Genomic DNA, 18,205 nt, shown 5'->3' with positions numbered 1-18,205 from the left:
TATTAACCGGACAATTACTTCCCAAGTTATGACCATTTATCTACCAAAGCAATGACAGGACACGGTGCTATGACGTCACGATGTCGTCACAATTCTTCTTCTTCGTTTGATATGACGTCACAATTGACGCTGAGGACCTGAGTTTGTTGTGCCTTTTCAAGGTTTGATATCGGTCTTCTTCGTCGGTTTTTTATTTATTTATTTTTTTGCACGTACGGCCACGGACTAGTTATTTTTTTTTTTTAAATGGTTCCCTCTGGAAACTGACTGAGGAGGCCGTGAGGTAACTGGAACTTTCCTTGGAAATTCCGGCTTTCATCTTGCAGATGGTTATTAAACCAGTGAAACCACAGTCCACACAATCGACTAATCAATGGGTTCGGTGTTTGAAATCGGTAAAAGCCGCTTCAGTATCTGTGTACGTCCTTCAATGCGTCCGTCCATTTAAGGGAAAATGAAGAAGAAGAACCTTTCTCGCCCACCGTGGTTAATTGGAAAGGGTAATCAAGTGTAATGACCTGCATCACCGAAGGTCGATGGAGGTTATGTTTCCACCCCTGTTTGTGTTGTTTACTTGTGAATATCGAAGGTTTTTACAAGTATGTTAGTTGGTGTTGTGCATTGTTCTGTCTGTTTGTCAAATCGCCGACAGATCACGATTTTAAACCCATCTTCACAAGACTTCACCACAGGGAAGAGTTCGTCATAAGCAGGAAACCTATTGTTTGGGATCAAAAGGTCAACATAGGCCTCAATTTTTATCCGAAAGACGAGAAATTTGAACAGGATTTTTCACGTCAGCTGACTGTGATGTAAAGTAGTTCCTGCGGCTTGATCTGGATCACGTGCGTGATCTCGTGACACCGGAGGCTGCTTCGGTTTTCGAATAAAAGGCAGTTATCTTACAGTATCAGGAGTTAACCGGACCTGCTGCTTTCGAACAAACGACCATCCATAAGTACAGTGTGGTGTTTCTGAAGTCTGAATACCTGACTATCGATTGGGATGTAGCGGATTTATTTGGATAATTCACTCGGTTTCGAGACCACGTTCAGTTTGTGTCTACGGGCCCGCTATCGGAGCTAAACCCAAAGCGAAAAGCTGGATGACTGGGCACGTGGATTGGTGCTCACGGCCGTGAGGTTTATAAAACGTTCACATGGGAGGAGCCTGAGAAAGATGATCCCTACAAGGTACTCCATCATTTTGAAACGTATGCGCGACCGAGAAAGAACAAGCGGATCACCCGGCACCGGCTCAAGCAGCGGAAACAAGAGTGAGGAGACCTTTGATAACTTCGTAAAGAACCTGATGATTATTCTCATGGACTGTGAGTATGCAGATCCCGAGGACATTCTAACAGATGTGATCATTGATGGCATTTTTGAATCCAGGGTGCAGGAAGGATTACTGGATCAAGGTGAAGGACTGTCACGAGCAAAGACTCTGGAAATCGGACAACAGTTTGAGTAGTCTCGCAAGCAAATCCACATCGTGCGGAATGAAGATAACGACAAACATGGAGTGTCAGCTATCACAGCTCAGAGCAAATCGCATCCCAAGCCTTGTGCCTCGTCATCACAGCTGCAAGCATTTAAAACCTGCGGTAGATGTGGCAAGGATGAGGGGGTTTGTGAAACCAAGGGAAATGTCCTGTCGTAGGCTCTTCCTGTTCCTATTGCAAATGCTCAAACCATTGGATGTTGGTCTGCCGTAGGCAACAGTGACTGGCCAAAACACTCCTCATCGACGGTGGAGAAAACAAAGAACAACTACCTGAAGGCAATTCGGACGTTCCACAAATATATAAGGTTGACAACATCGGCACTCTGGCAGATGACAAATGGTCCCAGACTGTCGGAGTCACTGGTATTGCGAACAATACCTTCCGTATTGATACAGGGGCAAAGTGCAATATACTTACACTCAGGGATTTTCAAAGACTACCAGTGAACACTGAACTTCACACGTCGAAGAGAACCCTTAGAACTTACTCCAACCACATCATTCGGCAAAATGCTTCCACGGATATCTCCCTGGAATTCGAGGGGAGGTCCGGAATAGCTTCATGCGAGCTGAATCAGGTCAATCTGGATCAGGAGAACGTGATGTCGGGGGAGACCGCTGAGAGCCTTGGCCTCATTGCTCGACTGAGTTCCCTGGCAGGGGTTCAGTCAGCAGATGATGAATCAGTTCCCCCAGAGCTACAAGATTTTCCCCATATATAATCGGTACTTCAGGTACCCTACCAGGGGTCTACCGAATCAAAATACACCCAACAGTCAATGGGGTTGTAAATGCTGCACATCGGCAAACCACTGCGCTAATGCCTAGGATCATCAAGGAATTGAACAAGATGGTAGATAATGGCATCATAACTCCGGTGGAGGAGCCAACCGAGTGGGTCAGCTCAATGGTAGCTGCAGTTCGGAATGGCAAGCTAAGAATATGTTTGGATCTTAGAGATCTCAACAAGGCCATTAAACATGAACATTATCTGATGAAGACGGTTGAAGAGGTGGTCTCCAACATACCAAAAGCCAACTTATTCTCAGTATTGGATGCAAAGAGTGGGTTTCTACAGATTCTCCTGGATTAGGAGTCATAAAAACTGATGACCTTCAATACACCGATAGGTCGTTTTCGTTGGCTGAGGCTACCACTTATATTGAAATGTGCCCCAGATATATTTCAGTGTATCATGGATCAAATGTTGCATGGCATAATTGGAGCCATAGCGATTATGGATGATATCTTGATTGTAGGACGAGATCGAGATAATCACGACAGCATTTTAAAGCAAGTCGTGGAGAGGGCTCCATCCTACAACCTCAAATTGAACATGCAAAAATGCAAAGTTCACCAAAAGGAGGTTCGGTATGTCGGGCATCTACTCACTGCAGACGGACTCAAGCCTGACCCCTGCAGAATTGAAGCCCTCCGTAATATGCCAATTCCACGGAATAAAGAGGACGTGCGGAGTTTCCTTTGATTCCTTGCTTATCTGGCTAAACTTATTCCTGAACTGAGTGAAGTCAATGCACCACTTCGAGCTTTACTGAGAGCCGATTGTATTTACCAAGAGCTGCCTGCAAAGCGCAGCTTACTTATACCAAAACTCAACAGCTTTCATCCACAATTTTTTTTTACAGTTTGCACTGCTCTTTCAGCTTCACTGTTAGCACGAACAAATCGAGGGCTGGAAGTAGTTTGGTCATACCGTAATCAAAACAGAACGATTTGAACTCTTTGGACACTAACAAGGATGCATTGTTGTTCTTAAGACCCTCAGGTATACCATGTGTACTAAAGATGGATTTTAGAGCATCAATCGTTGTGCGGCTTCTCATATCCTTGAGCTCACGTACCTCTATAAATTTCGAATAATAATCGACAACCAAAATGTATTGTTTTGACTCAAACTCGAATAGGTCCATGGTGACCTGGTTGAATGGTAAATCTGGAATCTGTCCGTATGAGCGGTTCCGGAGGAAGCTTGTTTTGATAATCTGCACATGTAGTGCAGTTTTTTCACTGCTTCTTCGATCTGTTGGTTCATTGTTGGCCAACAGAGCACTTACCGAGCACGCTGTTTGCCCTTTACAATACCAAGGTGAGAGCTGTGTATGATGGAGATCATGTGCTGACGGAGACTAGGTGGCACTACTATACAAGTACCTTTATAGATAATTCCATCAGAGACACCTAACTCGCTCTTTGAATCCCAGTATGGTCTCAATGGAATTGGCACTTCGTTTCGATAGCTGGGCCATCCAGTGGAAATCACGTCCAACAGAAGTTGTAACTCTTGTCGAGTCTGTTCCTGCAGCTGGACATACCTCTCCTTGGTGATGGAGGTGAAGTCCAACATAGAAACCTGCTCCAGATTAACTTCTTGTCCTGACAACTGGTGAGTCTGATAAGCATGAGATAGTGTATCTGGTAGCTGCGGGTCTTTGCCACTTTTATACACTACCTCGAGATCGTACCACTGCAGACGCAACAGCATCCTCTGCAGACGCATGGGAGCAGATATAAGAGGTCTTTTTTTGAAGATCTCTTGAAGTGGCTTGTGATCTGTAAATAGTCACTGTCTTGCCAAATATGTAGCAGTGGAATTTCATACAGGTGTGGAGGATTGCATTTCTTTTTCAATCTGAGCATACTGTTATTCCACCTCCGAGAGGGATCGTGACGTGCATGCAACCGGTTTCCCCTCCTGCATTAAGACACCACCGAGACCGCTTTGACTTGCATCCGTGTGGAACTCCACTGGTGCTTTCACATCATAGTATCTCAGTCCAGGCTGCTGACAGCAGAGATACAATAGTTTATGGAAAGCTTGGTCCTGCGCAGGTTGCCAGTCAAAAATACTATCAGCTCTCAGTAAAGCTCAAAATGGAGCATTGACTACACTTGTCCCCCTGCACAGCTGTTAATGAGTAGAAGACCACGTAACAAGCTGCCTGCAAAGTGCAGCTTACTTGTACTAAAACCCTCCAGCTTTCATGAGGTTAAACGACATTTTGACATGGAAAAGACCAAGCAAAAGTTCTATCAGGATCGAGTAGCATGAGATTGGCCACCTTTTCAGGGTCAGCAAGTCCGTGTGGAACCACTTCCTGGCACTATAAAATTGGTTCCTGGTGAAATCGTACAAAAACATGAGTCCCCTCGGTCCTACGTGCTCCAAGCAGGAAACGCCAACATCTCTGATCTTCAAACAAGCTGGCCAACCACACTGGCTATGTGTACAAATAACGGATGGGAAACTCGGACAATGATGAACACAGTGATACTGTTGTGGGGCCGGGTCTTGGTGGCGAGCATGACCGCGAGAGGGAGCAGTAGATTCGGCTCCACCGAACACCCAGAATTTAGGTCGTACCTTTCAGATAAATCCGAAAGGTCACGGGTCCCTATCGGACCAAAGATCACCAATAGGTTGACCACGTGGGATAGGGTCAATTGCCAATTTAAATATACCTAAATACCCACGTCGTCCAAACTACCGTGGAAATTCACCCTCGGCAGGATCTGCACGATCCCGGCCGTTACCGAGCTGGATCCGAGTCGTACCCCGAGCGAAGAGTACCAGAATCCTGCTGGGCCAATTGAACGATTACAGCAACAATGAGGCCTCCTAATTCCCGTTCGCAGCACGGCAAACCAATGATAAAAAGGACAAGGACGAGCTGGGACATCCAACAAGAGGGGAATTTATTTACAATGGGGGGAAGGGAACACACAAAGAGCAGAGTTATCTGAATAAGAAATGTAAATAATGTACAATAAGAAAAATAAAGCACTTACATGATTCTACTTAAAGACAGGGCCCAATGACACACACACGTACACACAAATACCCAGAAAATGGACCTCAGTGGGTCTTCAATCAGTAGAGCTGGGCCGGGGTATTTGTCCCGCCTCGTGCGGTCACACCGACCCGAACCTCCACTGTGGGACTCGAACCCACGACCTTGGCGTTGCCAGCACCAAGACTGCAGACCGCTATCACCACGATCCACGATCCTCTAGAACGCACTCTTGTCGACAACCACTCACGGGCTTTGGATACCAGGTTGGAAATGTCTGAATTGAAATGTCCTTTCCCACAAGAAATGTCTCACACACGATGACAGGCTGCTCGGCAAACGCCACAATCTCGGTCTCTCAAAGCTGGTCCCGCCAACCACACTCTTCCTCTTTAGGGGGGAGCTGCTTCTTCTCCTGGCCACTCGCCTCCCGATTGGTCGGACCCATCGCGCGATTCCCTGGCCGTCTCCATTGGACAGGCCCACGGCAGGTGGGGCAACTCCCACCCTTCTGGGTGGAGTCCCGATCGGAGGTGTTTATAGCTCTGCCTACCTCCTCACCTCCGACCACGTGCGTAATGGCGATGGTGTTGAGTGGGGGCCGGGGCAGGTGAGACGCCCGCTCCTTGCCGATTGGCCAAAGAGGGACGCCATGACCATGTTCAACTCCACCCACGCATTCGCTCGCCGGCGAGCAAAGTGTGCGGACAATGCCGAAAGCAGAGAGTTGTTGGGGGTCGTTAGTTGGGACGTAAAATCCTTACTATAAAATAACTCCGCAGCGCATGTACAATTAATTACCCATTAAACAAGGGATGGGACCCTAACTAGAAACACATACTTACCGATATAACTGATCTATAGGACCTGGCTGTTGTGTGCAGTCAGCTTCCAGATTTGTAACAACACTTCCTCCCCTTTTCTTACCAGCAATGGTGATCACTGCATTGTTTCTCCTTTGCCCTCTTCCCCTTCTAATACATCTCTCTTGCCCACCACTGTTGTGTTGGATGAACAGCTCCAAGAGCCTGTTCCTTCAACTATTCGTTCAGGCCGTGTTGTAAAACGGCCGGACAAATTGAATCTTTGATTTGCTTTGATTTTGTGTGTGGGTGGGTTACTATATGTGGGTTTATTATTATTATTATTATTATTATTATTATTATCACGAGTGCGGGCCCATAGGTGCGTGCCAGTATGTGCAGCTTCGTGCCTGCAGTATCAGGTCCCCAGCATCAATTGTGACGTCATATCAAACGAAGAAGAAGAATTGTGACGCCCCTCTCTCTCGCCCCCCTCCTCTCTCCCTCCTCCTCTCTCGCCCTTCTCTCTCCCCCCTCCTCTCTGCCTTCTCTCTCCCCCCTCCTCTCGCCCTTCTCTCTCCCCCTCCCTCTTGCCACCCCCCTTCTCACACCCTCCTCTCTCCCTCTCCTCTCTCTCTCGCCCCTCTCTCCCCTCCTCTCTCCCTCCTCCTCTGTTCCCCCTCCTCTCTCACCCCTCTCTCTGTAAATGTATTCACAAATGTCTACCAAGCACAACGGTTAATTCCAACCTTGGGGAAAAAAAACAGCTTTCAAACCCTTGGGAAACAGCTGTTTCCCTCGGGAAAATTCAAATCTTGGGATTAATTAATAATTTGAATAATAATCAAACCTTGGGAGTAATTAATTCAAACCTTGGGAAATAACAGCTTTCAAACCTTGGGAGACACTTGGGAAACAGCTGAAATGGATGAGGAAGAACGATATCAAATTTTGAAAAGGCACATACCCAGGTCCCCAGTGTCGATTGTGACGTCATACCAAACGAAGAAGAATTGTGACGTCAATCCTTAAAAAAATAATTAAATAAACATTAATTGTGACGTCATTCGTGATGTCATAGGACCGTGTCCTGTCATTGGTTCACAGATACATGGCCGTAACTTGGGAACTGCTCGTCCGATTGATATCAAACCTTGAAAAGGCACATCCGTGGGGCCCCGGCAATATTCCTGGCAAGTTCCAATCCGATTGGACCGGTGGTCGTCTGGTTATTAATAATTTGGGAAAAAATTGGCATGATAAGGTGAGAAGGTGGAACGACACCTTCAGCTGCCATATATACACCTTTTCAACACTGAAAAAGCAGTAAAATGGCCATAACTTGGGAACCGCTTGTCCGATCGATATCAAACCTCGAAAAGGCACATCTGCGGGTCCCCAGCAATATTCCTGGCAAGTTTCAATGAGATCGGACCGGCGGTCGCAGACAGACAAACAGACACACACACAGAGATTGCTGGAATTATAGATAGATTATTGTTATTATAATTACTCATATGCGTGTTCATATAAATTGTTCATTTTTTGATTGTAAGTGAAATCCAATCTTTAAATTGATTTTCATTTATTTATTTCGTTCTGAAGGAGACGAGATATAATGTAAAGCAGTTCCTGTGGCTCGATCTGGATCACGTGCGCGATCTCACAAGACCTGCGATGCTGCTTTGGGAGGGAATAAAGGACAGTTGTCTTGCACTTACTGAATTCAACCACCAATTATTTTTGAGGTCAACACGGGCCAAAGGTCAACAACTTAGATGCAATTTCTAAAATTGTCAATTTTCATCTGATTGACTTGAAATTTGAAGAGGATTTCCATATTTAGTCATTGAATTCAACTACCAATGATTTTTAAGGTCAAATTTGTTTTATGGATTTTGCAAAAGTGTCGTGCTGTGCACATCTTTTTGGTTTGTGAACAAAATATCTCAAAAAGTTGTGGACGGATTTAGACGAAACTCGGTGGACACATCGAGGATGTAAAAAGAAAGTATTGATTCCATTTTGGTGGAGATCCGAATCTGGATCCTCGAATTCTTTAAACTAGTACATGCCCGTACGTGCGGGCCCGTAGGTGCGACCCCGTAGGAGCGTGCCCGTACGTGTGTGGCCGTACGTGGGAAAAAATTAATTGTGACGTCATTCGTGATGTCATAGTACCGTGTCCTGTCATTGGTTGACAGATAAATGGCCGTAACTTGGGAACAGCTCGTCCGATTAATATCAAACTTCTAAAAGACACATCCTCGGGTCCCCAGCAATATTCCTGGCAAGTTTCAATTAGATCGGACCAGGGCTTGTCGAGAAACGGCGGTCGCAGACACACACACACACACACACACACACACACACACACACACACACACACACACACACACACACACACACACACACACACACACACACAGCTGGAATTATAGATAGACTAGTGCGTGCCCGTAGGTGCAGCTTCGTTCCTTCGCTCTCGTAAACGATGACTGGATTGGGGCATTGTTTCAATTAGATCGGACCAACTGTATCATAAATGGCCATAACTTGGTAAACAGCTGAAACGGACGAAGAAGAACGATATCAAACCTTGAAAAGGTAAATCTGATAAAAATTGACAATTTGAGAAATTCCAGATGATGTTGACCTTTTGGCCTATGTTGACCAGAGAGAATTGGTGCTTTTTTCATATATATTTTTTAATTTTTTGAATACCCAGTTGAGGCTCGAGGAGGAGCTAATACGCAGAAACATATAACAAGGCAGGAGACAAGAGGGGTGGGAGAGGGAAGTACAAAATAATGGGGAACAGAGACAATATGATATCTGTTGTCAGGGAGAGGGGTGGGGTGGGGTACACAAGATGGTATTACAGGGACTTTCAGGAAAGAAAACGGAATTTGAAAGAGGTGGGTTTGGAGTGGACTAACGGGGGTAGAAAAGATCAAGATTTTTCGATTGAGGAAGATATGAGATGGTGGTGAAGAGCTGTTTTGAAGATTTTGAGGGAGGAGTGGGATTGAAGAGAGTGTGGGAGTTTACTCTGGAGGCTGGAAGAAAAGAGAAATTTAAGAGTGATGGTGAGCGGTGATTCTTGATTTTGGCAATTTCACCAGAAGGAGTTTTTTGGTGGAGCTTCAGTGTCCTGAGAAAATATAGGGGGGACAGATCACAGAGCGGGGGGGGGGGCAAGGCTGGAGAGAAGAAGATAGAAAGACCACTGACCTGCCTCCAGTGAGAGAGTGAGAGACCCAAAGACTCAGTTTCAGCACGGGAGATACCATTGAACCTAAATGCTTTGGTTTCCACAGCGTGAAGTAAAGGTAGGTGTGAGACATAAGCACCACCCCAGAAGGGAGAGCAGTACTCCATCAGGATGGAGATGATAGCTTTGTTACTCGTTCGAAGCTCAGGTGTGCCAAGGAAGGATTTTGCATGACTGAGGATGCCCAGTCGGCGACTGGCTTTGGAGGCCAACTTTGAAATGTGGCTTTCCCAGGAAAGATCATGGCAGATAGTGAGACCAAAAAGCTTGAATGAAAGGACTTCTTTAAGACGATTGTTGAGAAAGTATATGGGTGTGGGGGGGACGGGGGCTTTTTCGGAAAACCAGAAAAAGCAAGGGCCAAGAGCATTGCCTTGAGGAATTCCAGCTTGAACGGGAAGAGGAGATGAGAATTCCATTAAGGGCCACACGTTAAACTGCAACAGGAGAGGAAGTCCATGAGCCATGAGTGGAGATTGCCTTTGATACCATAGGAAGAGAGTTTGGTGAGCAGAGAAAGGTGCCAGACCGTGTCAAAAGCACGTGATATGTCAAGGGATACGGCTCTGATTTCATGTCTGGCATTGAGGATCTCCATCCATTGTTGGGAGAGCAGAAGCAGCATATCCAGGGTTGATGATCCAAATTGATGATCGGAAATCAGGCCATTGGAGAAGCGGGTGGATTCCATAACCTTGCTGATGATTGGGAGAAGGCTGATTGGTCTGTAGTTGCAGGGATCTGTTTTTGCACCTTTTTTATGCAGGGCAGTGATGTTTGCAGATTTCCAAGCAGATGGCAGATGACCTTGAGCAAATGAGAGGGTGAATAGAACGGAGAGAGAGGGGGTGAAGATCGGTTTCAAATTGTGAACTGTTGGCGATAAACATAAAACAAGATCAACCAATATACTGGTACTTAAAAAAAATCTTCGAATTTCGCAATTAACGAATAGACAGACAGAGGTGAAAACATAATGTCCATCCACCTTCGGTGATGGATGTAATAAAGTCTTTCGAAAAAAAAAAATCCCACTTTTGACTCATGGAAGTTTATATTGCTCACATGTGTGAAGAGATTCCAGAGAGATTTTGTTCTTTGCACCATTGCCATGGATGACAATTAACAGAAAATGTTCACCAACAAACGTAACTGTCAGATCTAATGTTGATCATGACATCATGTTAATGTTCAGTGTTATGACCACCTCAACATGCTCAAACTTAACTTTGCATGAGTGGTTTGCACTTGCCTGACTGGTGATGTTGCTAATTGTTAGAGAATAGCAGTTGAGTTAGAAGAAAACATGAAGCAGAGAATAAAGAAAGTCTCGAGTCTTCATCATACATGACAACATGAGGATGGACTCGATGCTGGGCGAAGGCGATTCCGTCATGCGTTTGCGTGTAATTTCGAACGAGAAACGATCACGTTTTTTCACCTTTTCTGGGACAGCACTGTGTAACAATTTTTTTTTTTTTTGTTCCTGGATAGTAAGTGCTATTTCCTTATTGCTTATGTCTCAAAGGTATATAAAATGGCTATTATTCCCCTCAAACCTTGCTTTTGTGACCAGAAGAGTGATTAGGAGACAAAGAGACCTCAACGACTTGATCAGAGATCTTGGTCTCACCAAGTCCAATGCCGGACTTCTGACGTCTAGCAAGGCTCAAGCAGTGGAACTTGTAGGATGAAAGTGTGCAAGTCGCAGATCAGAGGAATCGCCACCAAGCTTTTTCCAGCTTCTTCACCAGTCAAGATGGACTCTGCTTCTGCGAGAGAGAGAGAGAGAGAGAGAGAGAGACAGAGAGAGAGAGAGTAAGAGACAGAGAGAGAGAGTGAGAGAGAGAGAGAGAATGTGTGTGAGTGAGAGAGAGAGAGAGAGAGAGAGAGAGAGAGAGAGAGAGAGAGAGAGAGAGAGAGAGAGAGAGAGATCAGACATAGAGGGACAGGGATGAGAGGGGAGGGGAGAAATTCCGGCAGATGAGACACCCAGTTTAACATCCATCCGAGGGGCAGCACGCACATTGATGAATTGTCCTACCTTTGAAACGCCAGGATGACTGACAGTTTATAGCTGGGTTGAGATTCGAACCCAGACAAACAGCTCAGAGCGAGTGTGCATACTTCTCGGCTATCCTGCCATGGTGTGGCTGTTCATTGCTTTATTACCACTGAAAATATTTTTCAACTCTTTCTTCAACTTGGAGTTCACTTGTCCCGTCTCTTTACCCATTCTGATCCTCCAATTTATTTCGTCCTCCTAACTCTGGGGATGTCCCCCCTGAGAACCGAGCCGTGGTATTGTCATAGAAGCTTGTTGAGGGCTCGTCAAGTGGCTTATGCACTCAAGCAAGCACTCCAACAAAAGGGTTGAAGAAAATGAAAAAAAAGAGACGTTGAATTTTTTTTTATATGTATCTATCGATGTCGAAGTGAGGGGTCGTATAATGAAAGCAGATTGCACAAAAAGGGGGAAATATTGTTTAAAATAAAATTGCACAACATCTTCAACAGGCAAGCCACCACCCGAGGCACCGCAAGGCCGAAACAATAATCTAAATAGAACTGGATCACTGGTTTGATGAAAAAAAAAAACTGGTCACCGGCCGCCATCTTGGTACTCACCAGAACTGCAAGGGCGGAACACACATTGCCGGAGTGTGTTGCATTTGGGTGCAATAACAAACCATATTTTGGTAGTGGGAAGTCATTTCACAGGTAATTCGATGTCCAACATATAACTGGAACCCGAGACACAGTGGAGCTTTACTTAAGCGGAGCGGAATCTGAGTTATAATCTCTAAAGTTCAACCTGCTGTCTTTCATTTGTTCATTCTATATTTCATTAGTAAACAGCAATTATTATGTGAATGGAGAATGCAAAATGATTCTGGTCTTAAAATATTTTTGCATTCCATCAGGGGCTCAAATCGTTGAATCTCATGCTGCAAAAGTCACATCCTGGTAAATACACCTGAGATGCAAAAATAAACGAGAACGGCACTCGGCAGTGTGCATACCTCCGTCAATCTGAACAGTTTACATTTTCTATCCCACTGATAGGCCAGATATGGATCCGGACTTCCAAAATCTAATCGGCTTGTTCTAATCACCGACCCAACCTGTCCACCAAGTTTTGGCTGAATCTGTCCAGATTGAGATATCGTGCGATACATCGGTTTTAGCCCCATCACTCAATGGTCCATCCATCCATCGGGACCACACTCAGTACAGAGTGTCGGTGCTGCCGAAGCAGTCTCCTGGGCTATTGGGCACAATCCTGGATGGGTCTCCACTCTGACGCAGGCTACTCGAATGGCTCAATCATCCAAGCAAGCTGGTACTCATTTTGCCGACCTCAGAAGGATGACAGATCGAGTCAACCACACCTGGTATTAATTCATTGACAGTGGGATTTGAACTCAGGACTCAAGACCCCATGAGTTTCGGCAGGAGCTGATTGCAGACTATGTTGATCTCTGTGCAGCATTTGATTCAGTGAATCGGGATGCTGTCTGGAGGATTCTTGGTCTTCGTGGGGTGCCACCAAAGCTGATCAATCTGATGTCTCAACTATACTCTGGTACTGATAGTGCTGTGAGATGTGGGGATACCATCTCTGACTTATTTCTGGTTGTTACTGGAGTTCATCAGGGGTGTGTACTGGCCCCCACACTTTTCAGCACTTGTATGGACTGGATTCTAGGGAGGATGTCAGAGATCAAGCTGCGATGCATCCTTTGGGAATGTCAAGATCTCTGACCTTGATTTCACAGATGATGCAGTCATCCTTGCGGAAACACTGGATGTTCTTGTAGGGGCCTTCGAGGCACTGAATGAGGACTCGGAGCCGCTGGCACTACGGGTTTCCTGGGTCAAAAGAAAGATCCAGGCTTTCAAGGACATCTTGGATGCTGCCATCTTGTCTGTACCTGTTTGTTTAAGGATATTAAGGTCGTGGAGAGATTCACTTCCCTTCGCAGTGATGTTCATGTCTCCGCAGGTTGTGAGCCTGAGGTCGATAGTCGTCTAGGACGGGCCTGAGGAGATATAGTTCACTGGATCACGAGGTGTGGCGCTGTCGGTTCCTATGCAGGAGGACGAAAGTCTGTCTTCAAGTCCATGGTGCTTCCAGTCTTGCTCTTCGGATGTGACCTGACCAGGGATCTGAGACGGAGATTTAATTCCTATTATTATTTCGATTAATTTTGATTTAAAAAAAAATTTGGTACCAGGTCTCTTCAGAAAATCCTTGGCTATCGCTGGTCGGACTTTGTGTCCAACGAGCGGTTGCTGAGAGACTCAAATGAGATTTGTTACCTGCATAGTCCGTGAGCGTCAGCTGCGGCTGTATGGACATCTGGCTCGTTTTCCTGATGCTGATCCTGCTCACCAGATTCTCTCAGCAAGGGAGGCTCGTGAGTGTAGGAGGCCAATGGGCCGACCACGTGCCTCGTGGTTGCAGCAAGTTGATTGGCATCTCAAGGAGATTGGGATGGGCCCCTGGAGTACCGGCGGAAAGTGGACGCAGCGACGCGCTGCTCCGGCACATGCTCCCATACCTGACCTAACTTGACCCCAGGATCCCAAGTCCACCACCCTAACCATTAAGCCAACACCAAGCACACTCAATGGTGAAGAATCACTTACAAAAAAAATCGCGTATCCGGATTCGGATCTTCATCAAAATTGAATGAATTCTTCCTCGTCACCTACCCAACCTGTCCACCAAATTTCGTCCAAATCCGTCCACAACTTTTTGATATATCATGTTCACTGACAGACAAGGACTTCAAGAGGCCATTTACAAATGAGTGCATTTACAGCTTGTCCGACCACATGCTGGGCAGCACACCAGAGAGTCACCATGTGTATGCAATCAAAGTGCATGTTACACATCAAGATCAGGATGAACGCACCACATTGCCAAACAACAAACCTCGCTCATTGCAGGAAACCAAGTCCACAAGAAGTTTTCAAAACTTATCCTTTTAAAGAATCAGTAATTTTATGTGAGGTAGAGCAAATCGATCAAAGGCCAGTTATTTTTCCAGGAGATTTCCCTACTCAAAATAATCTGGTCTTATTGTGCATCTGCATCTGTCTGCATCTGTCTACGCATTGAAAATATCTCAAGTGTAATTAAAATAGCAATTCAAACAAACGAATGGTGTGTGTGTGTGTGTTCTTCTATTCATTGACCATTAATATTAAAATGCAGTTCAATTGTATGGATGGAAAAAAACAATCTAATTTCAGTATTTTAATCAGATGAATCAAGGCCACGAAGGTATTTATCCAGACCTTGATGTATAAGCATTACAAGCCATACACCAGTCAATCTACAAAACATGCCAAATAGTATGTCCCTATATTAAATGTAAATAATCCTTATTGTGACCAAATATGTATTTAAAACATATGGCCTTATGTTGTGAAAGAATTCACATGAAAAAGCCGGAAAAAATAAATAAATAAGATCTGCTAATCTGTGATGGATTGTCCACGTTGTTTAAATATAACCAATGATGGAACTTTTGGTCGGGAGAGAGTCCCAATATGGCGGCCGCATGGCCTCATCAGCAAACACACTCTCATCGGCCGGTCGTTCTTTCATATTACAGAGCTCAGTGTTCTTCATATGCAGATTTACCGAGAGAATAAAACTTATAAATAGGGGCAATACCCCTGTGCGCTCACCTCGTAGAATAATGATACCGAGGAGGAAGCCAATGTGGGACGAAATCAGCAAAATGTCCAAGTGTTAGAGCAAATCCCTATTTTGGGGGGGGGCAACTACCCCCCTCAGACCTCAATTAAAAAACAAGTGGTGTGACAAACTTTGGTACATCACGGGTGATGAAGGTTGCGGTCAATTTTCATCAGAATTGCATGTGTAGTTTCTGAGAAGAATGCAAATACCTATTTTGGGGGGCAACCCCACCCCCCCGCCCTCACTTAGACCTAAATAGGGCCCAATTTTTTTTAATGCCGTGAACAAACTTTGGTACATGCAGGGTGATGAAGGTTGCGGTAATTTCATCGAAATCGTGTGTGTAGTTTCAGAGAAGAAGTTGCACTGCTTGTGGATGGACGGACGACATGCCATCCCATAAGCTTCCCGGAACTATGTTCCAGGTGAGCTGAAAAGGTAGTCCATAATAATAAAAATAAAGATAATAAATGGTTTTCTGGTCTGTTCTTGCTCGCCCACACCAAAACCAAGAAAGAATATCGAATTATAATAAATAAAAGTTGATGGATTGACTTTTCCTTTGTCATTAGAGGATATTCAAAATTGTAAAGAAATAAATAAGTATGTTATCATAGACTCTTTCGACCCCCCCCCACCCCCCCTACACCATTTAGACCTATAAGACCCTTCAGGCATTGTGGACCCCCTGAGACCATTTAGACCCATTAGACATTTTTTTCAGACCTTTACACCTTATCAGATCTTTGCCTTTAGACAAGTTAGACCTTCAATTTGCAATTTATTACCTTTCATTTAGTAAATCATTGACTCCTTGCATGTACAGGGTGGTGCAGAGTCAACTGACACATTTCCGACCGCTCTCCCATCCGAGGAGATGGGGTTTAGGGGGTGTAGCTACACGCCAAGCAAGAGAGGATTTGATGCCACTTTAATTTTTGTTTTTCTTTTTCTTTCAGGCACAATGGAGAGGTGGAGTGTAGCGCACAGAATTGCAGGTGTTCGTTTTTATTACGAAATTAAGTCTATCATTCAGACACATCGTCGTTTGCGGCAGCAGTTTAACATTCCTAGGCATGGCCCAATTCCATCACACAACGCAATTTTGGGCTAGGTATGTAAGTTTGAAGATACTGGCAGTGTGACAGACATAACTCATGGTACTCCAGTAACTGTGCAGACTGAAGAAAATGTTCAGGGAGTGAGGGAATCTTTTGAGCAAAGTCCACGTCGCTCTGCTCGGCAACAATCACACATCCTCGGCATATGCAGGAGTTTGGGACGAATCTTGCAGGATATCAAGTTTCACCCCTACAAGATACAAATAGTCCAGAAGCTTTTTCCTCGTGATAAGGTGTCTCGAGTGGAATGTTGTAACACGATGCTCAGAATCGTCATTGGAGACCCAAGATGGTTTGAACCGTGTTTTGATGAGCAACGAAGCGCATTTTAATGCAACAGGTATCGTGAATAAACAAAATATGTGCTATTGGGCACCAGTGAATCCTCAAGAATTGCACGAACAACCACTGCATTCACCTAAGGTGACAGTATGGTGTGGGGTGGGAACTTTTGGGGTTGTGGGACCATTTTTCTTTGAAAATGACAATGAGGAAGCCATCACAGTTAATTCTAAGCGGTACGTAGCCATGCTGCAAAACTTCTTGCTTCCGCAGTTGGAATTGATCCCAATAACTTCTACTTCGAACAAGATGGAGCCACAGCACACACTGCTAGACGCAGTGTGGACGTGGTCCGCAATCTCTTCCATGAGGTTATTTTACGTTTTGGAACCATCCCCTGGCCAGCACGTTCCCCAGCACGGCCCCAGACTTCTTCTTATGGGGACATCTCAAAGAACGTGTATACAGAAATCATCTACACACAACACTGAAGTTGAAATGTGCAATTAAAGCTGAAATTGCTGTCATCAATCAAGATCAAAATCTGTTGTGCCGAGTTTTTGATAATTTCGTGGAGCATCTAAGACAATGCACTGCAACTGGTGGAGGCCACCTTCCTGAAGTTATCTACCATAAATAAAAATTTTTGCAGGCTTTGAGCATAAACCTCGTGTGCTTCATTTCATCCCTCTTTTGCTGTCGAAAAAATTATCACATATCCAAATGTGTGAGTCAGCTCTGCACCACACTGGAGTTGTTTCCCAAAATACAAAATAAGTCCTGGTGAGGGTCTGCAATTTCTGATTGTTCTTTCTTGTATGTCTTATGTATGTAGTACGTAAGGTCTTGAGTTTGGGCCCCCGTCTTACTGTTCCTCGCTAGCTATTGTGCGCAGCCTGTGGCTGCTGGTTGCATCATTTTCTGGGGAGGTGGCTGTGGTCCTGATGCAGCGCCCTCTATTGATCGGAATGATCACAGGCCGAGTCAACCCCACATAATGTTAATTCAACCGGTAACAAGGGCTCAAACTCACTCAAACTCTTCTTCTTATATAACTATGCACATATGATGGGAAGTTCATGCACTTCCACCTTATCCAACAATTAACAGCTCTTAAGGCATTTTGACACGATTTGTGGACGCCCACCATTTCTGACAACAGGGAGAATCTGGTGCCAATCACCACTGAAGGTAATTGAAGCCTCCCAATGGACGTTTTTCCTGTTTGCAGATATTTACCCTGTGCATGTGCAGCGCAAAGCAATGTGAAGCAATTGGTTCACTCTGTCTGTCTGTCCGCCTGACAGACATCAATCTATGATCGAGGAACTACTTCATTTCAATTGAATTTTATATTTTGAACACTGTGGAGCATGACCTAGAACAAGAATCTGCAGCCAAGCAGTACTATGGCTCTAAGTTTGGCAAATTGTACAGAATCTCATCCTGAAGGCGCATTCACAAGGAGGAGTAAGGTAATTTTTTTAGTCTATCTGCCTGTCTGGCAGTCAAACAAATTTGAAAATCATTCCAAACAGAAAACTTACTGTTTCTGAGGATACCCTAAAAGGCACAAACAATAGGCAGGAATAACTGTTACGGGTTAAATAAGGTGGTGTAAAAGACTGCATCAACGGCGGTACGCTTCCGGAATTGTTTTTTCCACAACATGTAAAGTCTTTATTTTAATTGAA

The 18,205-nt window shown here is 44.9% G+C and overlaps 1 long non-coding RNA gene across 1 annotated transcript in view; it reads left to right on the top strand.

Annotated features, from left to right (window-relative positions):
• LOC147029706 (uncharacterized) overlaps nt 1-18,205 on the top strand; it is a 48,060-nt gene that overhangs the window by 463 nt on the left and 29,392 nt on the right. The gene's annotated exons all lie outside the window — the stretch shown is intronic.

The sequence above is a fragment of the Eptatretus burgeri genome, chromosome 3, assembly GCF_056783735.1.
Source record: "Eptatretus burgeri isolate ZD-2024b chromosome 3, Ebu_testis_v1, whole genome shotgun sequence".
Lineage (NCBI taxonomy): Eukaryota > Metazoa > Chordata > Myxini > Myxiniformes > Myxinidae > Eptatretus > Eptatretus burgeri.
Note: the sequence above shows the minus strand (reverse complement) of the source record. Positions and strands in the feature narration are given on the sequence as shown.